We start from the raw sequence: 13,667 nt of genomic DNA, 5'->3' as shown, positions 1-13,667 counted from the left end.
TTTATTCAGGTTGTGGCTTTAATGTAGGAAAACTCCTTCTGTTGTTGATTTTGCTTATAATCTTCTGCTTTCTTTCTAAAAAGAGAGATAAGAAGTAAAGGAATGAGAAAAAGGAAAAACATTCTTATAAATTCCACATTCTAGGCCAATGCAAGGTCTGTTTTCAGTCCTTTGGAGATTCTTCGAAAATCCCAGTAATAGTTACAACTCGTAAGAGCAGCGTAAATTCATGATTCAACAGTGGCCAAATATTGTTTCAATATGTAATTTACAATATTGTTCACATATTTCCTTGTTTGTATTTCACAACAAATTGAAGTAGGTTGAGAGGAATTGCTGCTTTCACTTCACCTACAAAGAATCTAGTTTCAGAGAAGTTCAGGGAATTGCTCAAGATCATACCACATTCAAAAAAGCTCAGGGTATACAGTTACAACTGGTAGGTAAGTAAGTTCTGAGATCTAATGCACAGGATAATGATTCTAGACAACAATATTGTATTATAAACTTCAAAAGGCTAGATCTTAATTGTTTATACCACAAAAAAAGAGGTAATAATACTGGGACACAATAATTAAGTTACAGTGATAATTATATTTCAATATATAAATGTATCAAATCATAATGTTGCCTACCCTATACTTATGCAATGTTATCTGTCAATTATCTTTCAATTTAAAAAATCCAAAACTTTGTTTTCTGAAGCCATATGCTGGACTCTAGTGCACAGTATCTGTGTAATCATTGCTACATTTTTTGAGGTTTGGAATAATTTAAGTTTTCCCAAAGTTTAAGTATATTTACTTTCTACCAACATATACTGGGATAGAAAATATTGCTGGAACTATTTCAAATGTTTCTTTGTTGGTGGATAGAGAGAATAGAGTACCTTAAAATTAATTTAAATGGTATTCATATATTCATAGCTTCTAAAGCTGAAAAGTAAATCCTTGCTTTTGCTCCCAAAATTTAGGATTCAAGAACTGTGAAAATATATGACAACTCTCACTGTTAGCATTGAGAACTGATTCCTGTGACAGTACTTTGACAATCCCACTTTTTCACAATTTCAATTAAAAACAATATTTTAATCTACTACAAGAGAAGTATTTTTGCCATCATAAAATTTTTATTTTTATAGAACTACAGTTCTGTGAAGCTTAATTATTAATTTCAGAGTCTTTATGCAGTTTTCAAGGTTTAAACAAGTGCTACTCCCATGCACATCCAAAATTAATTTTAAATGTTCTACTAGGTGTTCAGTGGAAGAGACATAGGGAATAACAAGTAATGTAGTCCCTTGCCTAGGGCATTAAAATATTTTATTCCATGCCAAAACAATGCAGAATATATTTGCATGAATAAATGCCAAAATACTCTACCAGGAAATGAGTTTGATTGCGCTCGTATTCTCATTTTTTCCCCGAAACTTCAATATGAAAAAAAAAATCCCCATCTCCTGAATTATTGTCATATCGTTAGCACTTGTTTTCTTTATCAATTGTATGAACTTTTACCCAGAGCTTTCTGAATTATTTTAGTTTATATCTTAGTTTCATTTAAAATTTACATAATGGTACAATTGGTAGTAATTAAAATATATTTCACTTTCATTTTTTATATTTTCTCAATGTATTTGTAAAACAATGGCATCATTATTCAGAAACAACACTTAGAGATTACACTCTTTAAAAAATTAAAATCTTTCAATCTATATTTTATATATGTATACATATATTTATATATTTCTTTGTATTTATATTTTATCTTAAATAATTCCTGTTAATTGACCCAAATCACTTTAGCAGATGATCTAAAAAAAATTAATGTACAAAGGACAATAAGGAAATTCTGGACCCCTAAAGAAGCTCATGTGGGAGGGAGAGTCAGTCAGGGTCATCTTTCTAGATTACTACTCATCATCAAAAGCCACGAATATGAGCTACATGTGCTATTTTAAATTTTCTAGTAGCCACGTTATGAACTAAAATGAGTAAAGTTAATTTAAATAATATACTTTTTCATTATTTCCAAAGAATTATCATGCCAACATTAATAAATAGAAAAGATGAACAATGAGATTTCCTTTATCTTTTCTTACTAAGTATTTAAAGCACAGTGTGTATTTTATAATTATAGCTCAGATTAATCCTCTTCAGTTTAAGTGCGCAGTATCTAATGTGGTTAGTGACTATTTTATTGGACAGTGCAAATTTAGACACCTCTCCCATTAGACAGTTTGCATCATTATGGATTGATGGGACAAATGGTGCCTTGTTCACTGGGACAATGAGCCACTGTCACCAGAGTCTTTAAATTCCTGATTCCTTTGATAGGAGGTACCCCCCATATCCCCCGTTAACATATTCGGGATCTAACCCTGGCATGTAGAGTTAGGAAACAAGGAGACTGGACCCGACTTTCTCACATTACCTCTTCCTTTACCTGAGTATCTTTCCACCAGCCCAGAACCTCCTCACTTCCTCCCTACCTGCGTGGAGGTTCCTTTATACAGAATTTTGAGTTCTCTCTGCCACAGATTTCTGGTGGACCTTCAAAGTCGCGAATCTTGGATTTTTACATGTTAATATGACTGTAAGGAATTTAGAAAATACATTTCTCTCTCAATATCTGGTAGTAAGACTATGGTCTCTCTAAGGAGGGAGACCTATTATGATAATCCTCTTTTCTCTTGCATTCCTGGTTTTAACAGTCTTAATCTTCTGTGTGGTAAGGTAATAGTTATTAGCATACTGGAGGGGTATCCCAATAGTTAACAACCTTCTTTCTCTCTCTCTTTAGTGGGGGAGTGTGTTGATTTGTAGTGATTGCCTGATGTATAAAAACCATTCTCCCTCACTGGACTGACATCAGATTAAACCCAGAGATGGAAAAAAGTGAGAAATGGTACACCATCATACACTATTTTTGCCAGATCAGTAGTAGTAAGTAACCTTAAAAACAAAGATATTAATAAAATTTAAAATAATTAAGAGGAGTTAGTTTGAATATTTATTAAATCTGTTATTATAATTTATTTAGATGTAAATTTATGGAATTCAACTTAACAACCAACAGTTTGCAAGATTCCTGAAAATTTAATCATCTCCTATAAGCCTGTAGAAGTCAGATTCAACATATTACTATTGCTGAATTACTAGAGGGAAATGATGTATAAAGAAATGTCAATGCTGCAATGAACATGGGAGTGCAAATATCTCTTAGAAATCCTGATTCAAATTGTTTTGAATATATATCCAGAAGTGGAATTGCTGGGTCATATGGCAGGTCTATTTTTAATTTCAGGATGCTCCAAAGTTTATCCCATAAGGCTTCCACATTTTACATTCCCATTAACAGTGTATAAGAGTTCCAGTTTCTCCCCATCCTGACCAATACTTGTTATCTTTTTTTTATAGTAAGCTATCCTAATGGTGTGAAGTGATATCTGATTATATCTTTGATTTGCATTTCCCTGTTAAGTAATGACATTGAACACCTTTTTATGTACCTATTGGCCATTTGTATATCTTTGAAGAAAGTCTGTTCAAGTCCTTTGTCCATTTTAAAAATCAGGTTTTTTTTTTCATTGAGCTGTAAAGAGTTTCTTACATATTTTGGAGATTAACTTGTTATCAGATATATGGTTTGCAAATATTTCCCCCCCATTCTGTAGGTTGCCATTTCATTCTGTTGATTGTTTTCTATACAGGAGATTTTTGGTCCGAGATCCTCTCACTTATCTATCTTTGTTTTAATGCCTGTGCTTTTGGTGGAATATCCAAGAAATTGTTGCTAAGACCAATGTCAAGGATCTTTTGTTCTATTTTCTTCTAGGAGTTTTACAGTTTCAGGTCTTACTTTTAAACCAAATTTTGAGTTTCTTTTTCTCTATTGTATATTCTTGGCACTGCTATCAAAGATCAAATATGATCACATATGCATGGGTTTATTTCTGGAATTTTTGTTCTGTTCCTTTGGTTTTTCTAATGCCAGTGCCAAACTTTGGAATCAGAAAGTCTGACTCTTCCAGCTTTGTTTGTTCTTATTTGTCAGTATTAATTTGGATATTCTGTGGGGTTTTTTTGTTGGTGATCCCATATTAATTTTATAATTGTTTTTAATAATTTAATAATTCTGTAAAAATTTTAAAAAGCCATGTTGGAATTTTGATGAAGATAGCATTGAGTCTTTAGGTCACTTTGGGTAGTATGGACATTTTAACAATACAACATCTAATCCATGAACATAGGATGTCTTTCCATTTATTTGCATCTCCTTTAATTTCTTTCATCAGTGTTTTGTAGTTTTCAGTGTGCATGTACCATGCTGAATAGAAGTGGTGAGAATGGGCATCTTTTCTTGTTTTTGATCTTAGGAGAAAAGCTTTCAATTTTTGATGCTAGCTGTGGACTTGTATGCAATCTATATTATGTTGGGGTACATTATTTCTATACCTAGTTTGTTGAGTGTTTTTATAATAAAAGCATTTTGATTTTTGTTAAATGTTTTTCTTGCATGTGTTGAGATGATCATGTAATTTTTATCCTTCATTTTATTAATGTGATGCATCACATTTATTGATTGGTATATGTTGAACCATCCTTGCATCCAGGGATAAGTCTCACTTAGTCATGGTGTATACTATTTAAATGTGCTGTTGAATTTAGTTTGCTAGTATTGAGGGGGGGGGGATTTTTATATCTATGCTTAGCAAGAATATTGGTCTATAATTCTCTTTGGCTTTGACTTCAATGTAATACTTGTCTCATGAAATTAGTTGGAAATGTTCCATCCTCTTCAATTTTTTTGTAAGAATTTGAGAAAGATTGACATTAATTGTTTAAAGGTTTGGTAGAATTCTATAGTGAAGTAATCTGGTCCTGGACTTTTATTTTGGAGGGATGTTTTTGATTACTGATGCAATCTCATAGTAATCTATGATCTGTTTTCTATTTCTTCATGACTTAGTCTTAGTAGGTTGTATTTATCTAGGAATTTATCCATTTCTTGGTAGTTTATTCAGTTTGTTGGCACATAAAGATACAGAAACAAACCAAGTGTCCATTGATAGATGAATGGATAAAGAAAATGTGGTATATATGAATGATGGACTATTACTCAGCTTTTAAAAAGAGGGAAATCCTGCCATATATGAAAATATGGATGAATCTGGAGGACATTATGCTAAGTGGAATAAGCCAGTCACAGAAGAACAAATACTGCATGATCCATTTATATGAGATATCTAAAATAGTCAAACTTATAGAACCGGAGAATTCAGTAGTGGTTGCCAGGGACCAGTTGTGGCAATAAGAATGGAGATTTATTGTTAAGTGAATGTAAAGGTTCAGTTATGCTAGGTGAGTTAAGTTCTAGAGATCTACTATACAATGTAGTGCCTATAATTAACAATATGGTATCATGAACTTCACAATTTAAGAGAATAGATCTTAGGTTAAATGTCTTTGCCACAAAACAAAACAAAACAAAACAAAATTCAGAGGTACACAAGGAAACTTTGGGAGGTGTTGGATACATCTATTGTCTTAATTATGGTGATGTATCCCAGGTGTTTGAATATATCCAAACTCATCAAATTGTACACATTAAGTAATGTAGTTCTTTGTCTATCAATTATATCTCAGTAAAACTATTAAAAATGTGAATGGGAAAATACATTAATATATTTCAAAATCCTTATTATGCAAGCACTGAGTTAGATAAGACAGGTTGTTAAAATATTCCTTGGAGTTAAAATTTACACTGGCTCTAGTGTGGATGAGATCTACCAAAAGTGTGAAAGAACCTCATGTCTTCTGGAAGCAGCAACCTGACAAAATTATTACTGGAGCCCATCAGTTCATGATTTCAAATTAGGTTTCACAATTTATTACATAGATGGTTTAACAGATCTGAGCCTCTGGTTCCTCTCTGTAAAATGAATATAAATAGTTCCTGAATAGTGGCTGTAAATGTACAACAAATTTAATCATGAAAAATGAGGGATACTATTATTGTGAAAATAATGAAAATCCTCATTTTTCTTTTAACCATAACTGTCACCAAAAACGTAAAAATGAACAGTGAAACTCACATTCCACAGAACTCACAGTAAATAAAGCTGAGATATTCCCCCAATGAGTATGAGGCAGTCTCTTGCTGATCCCACTGCACAAAGCCCTGTGGAATATTAAGAATTTATTCTCCTGCAACACTTTTATTTAACTTCATAAAAGTAGGGCACAACGTGATATAATTCTCATGTTTCCCCAAAGGCATCTCTCCCAAGATGTTATAATAATGACAGCAACATTAATTAACATTCAGTTTGATTATTTATTAGTTTTCTTAATATATTTATAAGGCAATAAATTTACCAAATAATGAACAACACAGTATTTGTCCCATAGGATAAAATTGTGTACTTCAAAAAATTCATAGTGAAAAAATTGCTTAATTTTTATTTTGAAAAAATTTTGTTATTTTAATAGGTTCTGAAACATGAAATATTAAATATTGTCTGATGGTAAAATCTATTACTATGAATTTAAAAGTTATGTCCAATTTCCTTTTATTTTTCTCTCATACTAGAAGCACTAACTTATATCTGAGCTCATGAACACCCAGTTTAAGATAACATTTCTGTTATTAGTTTTTTTTCCCTTGTTCTATCTTGCTTTGAGGAATTCAGAAACTACCATCTTGGGTCACAGAAACCATGGCCACACCTTAGGTGTGAGGAAACTTGAACTGGAAGGAGGCTGAGGGAGCAGAGTTGACTTAACCCTAAAATGCTTATTTTAGAATGTTACTCAGTGAGACAGTAGGAAACTTCAGTTATTAAAGTACTTTATAGTTTTAATTGTTACTGTGGTAATTTATGTAATAATAACCAGGTTTATAGTTTTACCTCTTTTTTTTATTTTAAAGATTTTACTTATTTTATTTGACAGAGAGAGATCACAAGTAGGCAGAGAGGCAGGCAGAGACAGAGGGGGAAGCAGGCTCCCTGCTGAGCAGAAAGCCTGATGCGGGCTTGATCCCAGGACACAGATCATGACCTGAGCCTAAGGCAGTGGCTTAATCCACTGAGACACCCAGGCGCCCCTTACCTCTTATTTTTATCACATTTTATTTTATATCTAACTTTTGAACACTTCATTAAGGATTTTGTAAATGCATCTACAAAATAATGTATTGGCTTTATCTTACTGCAAAAAATACTATATTGAAATGAAAGCACACATTTATTGATGATACATCATACATTTATTTAGCAATCCAATTAGTCCTTTCAATATTTTTAAGGGGAATATTCATTTTTATTTTTTTTAAGATTTTATTTATTTGAGAGAGAGCATGCTATACTATTCCCTTGGTAATAGTTACCAATAATCAGCTCTATAATTTTGTATATATGAATTCCTAAACATGGCAAGATTTCAGTGAATGTGTTTATTGTACTGTATTTCCACAAAGTGGAAAAAATGTAGTAATTAACTTAAGATTTATATTTCTATGTTTACATGCTTATGAAATTGATAGAGTATTATTTTTGTTTTATTTTAGATTTAATTAAATTAATTTACTTTAAATTAACAATTTTTAAATTTTAATTCCAATGTAGTTAACATATAGTCTTATATTAGTTCCACATTCTTGCTAACACTTTCTTGTGTACAATATAGTATTTCAGCAGTTGCATATATTATTCAGTGCTCATCAAGATAAGTATACTCTTAATCCCCCTTACCTATTTCACATAACCCCCAACCAATTCTACTCTGGTAACCATCAGTTTGTTCTCTAAAGTTAAGAGTCTATTTTTTGTTTTTTCTCTTTTTCTTTTCCCTTGTTCATTTTTTTCTTAAATTCTACATTATGAGTGAAATCATGTGGTATTTGTCTTTCTCTGACTAGCTTATTTTACTTAGCATTATTCTCTCTAGCTCTATCCATGCAAATGTCTAGATTTTATTCTTTTTTTATGACTGAATAATATTCCATCATACAGTGTATGTATATGCACATATAGATACACATATATACCACCTCTTTATACATTTATCTATTGATGGACACTTGGGCTGCTTCCATAATTTGGCTATTGTAAATGTGTAATAAACATAGGGGTGCATTTATTCCTTTGAATTCATATTTTCATATTCTTTGGGTAAATACCCAGTGGTGTGATTCTAGATTATAGGTTAGCTCTGTTTTTAACTGTTGAGGAACCTCCAATACTGTTTTCTACAGGACTGCGCCAGTTTGCATTCTCGCCAACAGTGCAAGAGGGTTCCTTTTTCCACATTCTTGTCAACACTTTCTTGTGTTTTTGATTTTAGTCATTCTGACAGGTGTGAGGTGATACGCATTATGGTTTTTTTTTTTTAAAGATTATTTATTTATTTATTTGACAGAGAGACATCACAAGTAGGCAGAGAGGCAGGCAGAGAGAGAGAAAGGAGGAAGCAGGCTTCCTGCTGAGCAGAGAGCCCGATGCGGGACTCGATCCCAGGACCCTGAGATCATGACCTGAGCCAAAGGCAGCGGCTTAACCCACTGAGCCACCCAGGCGCCCCATCTTTTTTTTTTTTTTAACACTGTTGGACAGTGTTAAAGTTTTGACTTGCATTTATTTGATGACAAGTTATGTTGAGCATGTTTTCGTGTGTCTGTTGGCCATCTGGATGTCTTCTCTGGAGAAATGTCTGTTCATATCTTCTGCCCATTTTTTTTATTGGATTATTTGTGGGTTTGGTGTAGAGTTGTAGAAGTCCTTTATATATTTTGGAGCCTAACCCTTTATCAGATAGGTCATTTGCAAATATCTTGTTCCATTCCATAGGTTGCCTTTTTGTCTTGTTGATTGTTTGTTGTACAGAGCTTTTTATTTTGATGAAGTCCCAATAGTTTGGTTTTGCTTTTGTTTCCCTTGCCTCAACATATGTAGAATGACGTAGCTATAGCCAATATCAAAGAAGTCACTGCCTTTGTTCTCTTCTGGATTTTTATGGTTTCAGATCTCACTTTTAGGTCTTTAATCCATTTCTGGTTTATTTTTTTAATTAATTATTTTTCAAAATTTATTTTCAGCATAACAGTATTCATTATTTTTGCACCACACTCAGGGCTCCATGCAATCTGTGCCCTCTCTAATACCCACCACCTGGTTCCCCCAACCTTCCACCCCCTGCCACTTCAAACCCCTTAGATTGTTTTTCAGAGTCCATAGCCTCTCATGGTTCACTTCCCCTTCCAATTTCTCCCAACTCCCTTCTCCTCTCTAACTCCCCTTGTCCTCCATGCTATTTGTTATGTTCCACAAATAAGAGATGAAAAGAAAGTGGTTTAGTTTCATTCTTTTACTTGCCATCCAGTTTTCCCAACACCATTTGTTAAAAAAACTATCTTGTTTCCCATTGCATATTCTTTTTTTTTTTAAAGATTTTATTTATTTATTTGACAGAGAGAAATCACAGGTAAGCAGAGAGGCAGGCAGAGAGAGAGGAGGAAGCAGGCTCCCTGCGGAGCAGAAAGCCCGATGCGGGGCTCGATCCCAGGACGCTCAGTGGGTTGAAGCCTCTGCTTTCGGCCCATTGCATATTCTTTCATGTTTTGTCAAAGATTAATCAACCATATAATTGTGGGTTTATTTCTGAGCTTTCTATTCTATTCCATTAATCTGTATGTCTATTTTTGTGCCAATAGCATAATGTTTTGATTCCTCACATGAAGTCTGGAATTCCTTTGTTTTGTTTTTCTTTTTCAAGATTGCTCTGGCTATTTGGGGTCTTTTGTGCTTCCATACAAATTTTAGGATAGCTTGTACTAGTTCTTTGAAAAATGCTGTTGGCATTTTGATAGGGATTGCATTAAATGTGTAGATAGTTTAGGGTAGTATAGACATTTTAACAGTATTCTTCCAATCCTTGAGCATGGAATGTCTTTTCATTTGTGTGAGTCCTCTTCAATTTTTTTATCAGGGTTTTATGGTTTTTAGAATATAGATCTTTCACCTTTTTAGTTATGTTTATAACTAGGTATTTTACTATTTTGTGCAATTGTAAGTGGGATTATTTTCTTAATTTCTCCTTCTGCTGCTTCATTATTGGTATATAGAAATGCAATGGATTTGTACATTAATTTTGTATTCTATGATATTATTGAATTCACTTATAGATTCTAGTAGTATTTTGTTAGAGTCCTTAGGGTTTTCTATATATGGTACCATGTAATCTGGAAATATGTAAAATTTTACTTCTTCCTTATTGGTTTGGGTGCCTTTTATTTCTTTTGTCCTGTGGCTAGGATTTCTAATTCTATGTTGAATAAAAGTTATGAGAACAGATAACTTTTTTTTTAACTTTTTAAAAAAAGAGTTTATTTATTTATTTGAGAGAAAAAGAGAGCAAGCATGATAGGGGAGAGGGTCAGAGGTAGAAGCAGACTCCCTGCTGAGTAGGGACTTCGTCCTCAGTCACTTAACCAACTGAACCATCATGGTGCCCCAGTGAGAGAAGATATTCTTGTCTTGTTCCTGACCTTGGGGGAAAAGTTCTCATTTTTTCCCCACTGAGTATGACATGAGTATGGCTGTGAGTTTTTCATATAAGACCTTTAATATGTTGAGGTATGTTCTGTCTAAGCCTACTTGGCGAAGGGTTTTTTTTTTTTTTTTAAGATTTTATTTATTTATTTGACAGAGAGAGATCACAAGTAGGCAGAGAGGCAGGCAGAGAGAGAGAGAGAAAGAGGAGGAAGCAGGCTCCCTGCTGAGCAGAGAGCCCGATGCGGGACTCGATCCCAGGACCCTGAGATCATGACCTGAGCCGAAGGCAGCGGCTTAACCCACTGAGCCACCCAGGCGCCCTGGCAAAGGGTTTTTAACATGAATGGATGTGGTACTTTGCTAAATGCTTTTTCTGCAGCTATTGTAATGATCATATGTTTTTTTTTTTTTTATTGATGTGATATCTTGTTGATTGATTTACAAATATTGAATCACCTTTGCATCCCAGGAATAAATCTCACTTGACTGTAGTGAATGATTTTTTTTTAATGTATTGTTGGATTTGGTTTGCTAATATTTTGTCAAGGATTTTTGTATCTTTGTTCACCAGATTCATTGGCTTGTAGTTCTCTTTTTTTTTTTTTTTTTTTTTTTTTTTTTTTTTTTTTTTTTTGCAGTGTCTTTATTTGGTTTTGGTTTCAGGGTAAGGCTGGCCTCATAGAATGAATTTGGAAGTTTTCCTTTCTTTTCTACTTTTTGAAAAAGTGAGGAGAATAGGTATTAACTCTTTAATTATTTGGTAGAATTCAGCTGTGAAGCCATTGGTCCTAAGCTTTTGTTTGTTGGAAGTTTTTTGATTACTAATTCCATTTTATTGCTGGTAGTTTGTTCAATTTTCTATTTCATCCTTCTTCAGTTTTGGTAGTTATGTGTTTCTAGGAATTTTCTTTTTCTTCTAGGTCGTCCAATTTGTTGGCATATAATTTTTCATAATATTCTTTTATAATCCGTTGTATTTCTGTGTTTTTGGTTGTTATTTTTTCTTTTTAATTTCTGATTATGTTATTTGAGTTCTCTCTGTACATCTCTCTCTTTATGAATCTGGCTTAAGTTTTATCAGTTTTGTTGATATTTTCAAAGAACCCAGTTCCTGATTTCATTGATCTGTTCTTTTAGCTTATTTGTTTCTGTATCATTTATTTCTGCTCTAATTTATTATTTCCTTCTGCTGGTTCTGGTTTTTCTTTTTTGGTTTTTGGTTTTGGTTTTGTTTTTGCCTAGCTCTATTAGGTGTAAGATTAGGTTGTTTACTTGTGATTTTTCTTCTTGAGATAGATCTGTATTGCTATAAACTTCTCTCTTAGAACAACATTTGCTGCATCCCAAAGGTTTTGAACTGTTGTACTTTCATTTTCATTTCTCTTCATGTAATTTTTATTTTTATTTTTTTTTTGATTTCTTGGTCAATTCATTCATTGTTTAGTAGCATGTTATCTAACCTCTATATACTTGTGGTCTTTCTATACTTTTTGTTGTAGTTGATTTCTGGTTTCATAGTGTCGTGGTCAGAAAATATGCATGGTATGATTTGATCTTTTTGAATTTGTTGAGGCCCTTTTGATGGCCTAATATGTGATCTCTTCTAGAGAATGTTCCATGTGCACTTGAATGTCTATTGTGCTGTTTTAGGATGAAATCCTAAAGATGACATCTTCTGAATATGTCTGTTGAGTCATCTGGTTCAGTGTATCATTCAAAGTCACTGCTTCCTTGTTGATTTTCTGTTTTGATGATCTGTCTATTGAGGTAAGTAGGTGTTAAAGTTCCCTATTATTGTATTAATATTGGTTTTTATATTTGTTACTAGCTGTTTTATGTATTTGGGTGCTCCCATGTTGGGTCCATAAATATTTACGTTTGTTATGTCTTCCTGTTGGATTGTTCTTTCTATTATTATGTAGTGTCCTTTGTCTCCTGTTTTCTTTCTTTTAATAGTTTATTTTGTCCAATAAGTGTTACCCCAGCTTTCTTTTCACATCCATTTGCATGATAAATGTTTCTCCATCCCCTCACTTTCATGCTACATATGTCTTTAGGTCTGAAATGAGACTCTTGTAGGCAGCATATCAATGGGTCATTTTTTAAAAAAAATCTGTTCCATTACCCTATGTCTTTTGACTGGAGTGTTTAGTTCATTTACCTTCAAGGTAATTATTGAAAGGTATGTATTTATTGCCATTTGTTGTTTGTTTTGTGGTTATTTTTGTAGTTTTTCTAATCTTTTGCTCTCTTATCTCATGGTTTGCTGACTTTCATTAGGGATATATACTTGATTCCTTTCTCTTTATTTTTTACATGTCTATTACTGGCTTTTGGTCTGTGGATACCATTAGGTTTATATATAAAATGTGATGCATCTCAGTCTATATTGAGTTGATGGTCGCTTAAGTTTGAAGACATTCTTTACTCTTCTACCCCTCATATTTTAGCTACATGGTATTACATTTACATCCTTTTATTTGTGAATCCCTTGGTTTTCACAGATATACTTTTTTTTTTTTTTTTTTTTTTTTACTAATTTTGGGTTTCCTACTTTTCTTACTCTTACTTGTTGTCTTTGTTTCCATCAAAGTCCCTTTTAACATTTCTTGTAGGGCTGGTTGAGTGGTCCTCAATTCCTTTACCTTTTGTTTTTTTGGGAAACTCTGTATCTCACTTTCTCTTCTGAATGAAAACATTGCTGGCTAGAGTGTTCTTGGCCTCAGATTTTTTCTTTTCTGCACTTTGATTATATCCTGCCACTCTCTTCTGGCCTGCAAAGTTCCTGCTGGAAAATTCCACTGATAGCCTTATGTAATCGTCTTCTTCTCTCTTGCTGCTTTTAGAATTCTCTCTTTACCACTACTTTTTGTCATTTTCATTACTATGTGTCTTGGTGTGGACATACTTGTCTTGACTTTGTTGGGGATCTCTGTGCTACCTGGATCCGGATATCTTTCCTTCCTCAGATTTGGGAAGTTTTCAGCTACTAGTTCTTCAATAAATTTTCTGTCCCGCCCCCACCACCCTTTCTCTCTCTCCCTTTTTTCTCTCTATTTCTTCTTCTTTTTCCTCTTGTATCTATATAAATGTAAATGTTATTATGCTTGAT

Source organism: Mustela putorius, unplaced genomic scaffold (assembly GCF_011764305.1).
Source record: "Mustela putorius furo isolate JIRA1106 unplaced genomic scaffold, ASM1176430v1.1 tig00003834_pilon_pilon_pilon, whole genome shotgun sequence".
NCBI classification, from domain to species: Eukaryota; Metazoa; Chordata; class Mammalia; order Carnivora; family Mustelidae; genus Mustela; species Mustela putorius.
The sequence above is the reverse complement of the archived record's forward strand: the minus strand, read 5'-3'. Positions refer to the sequence as shown.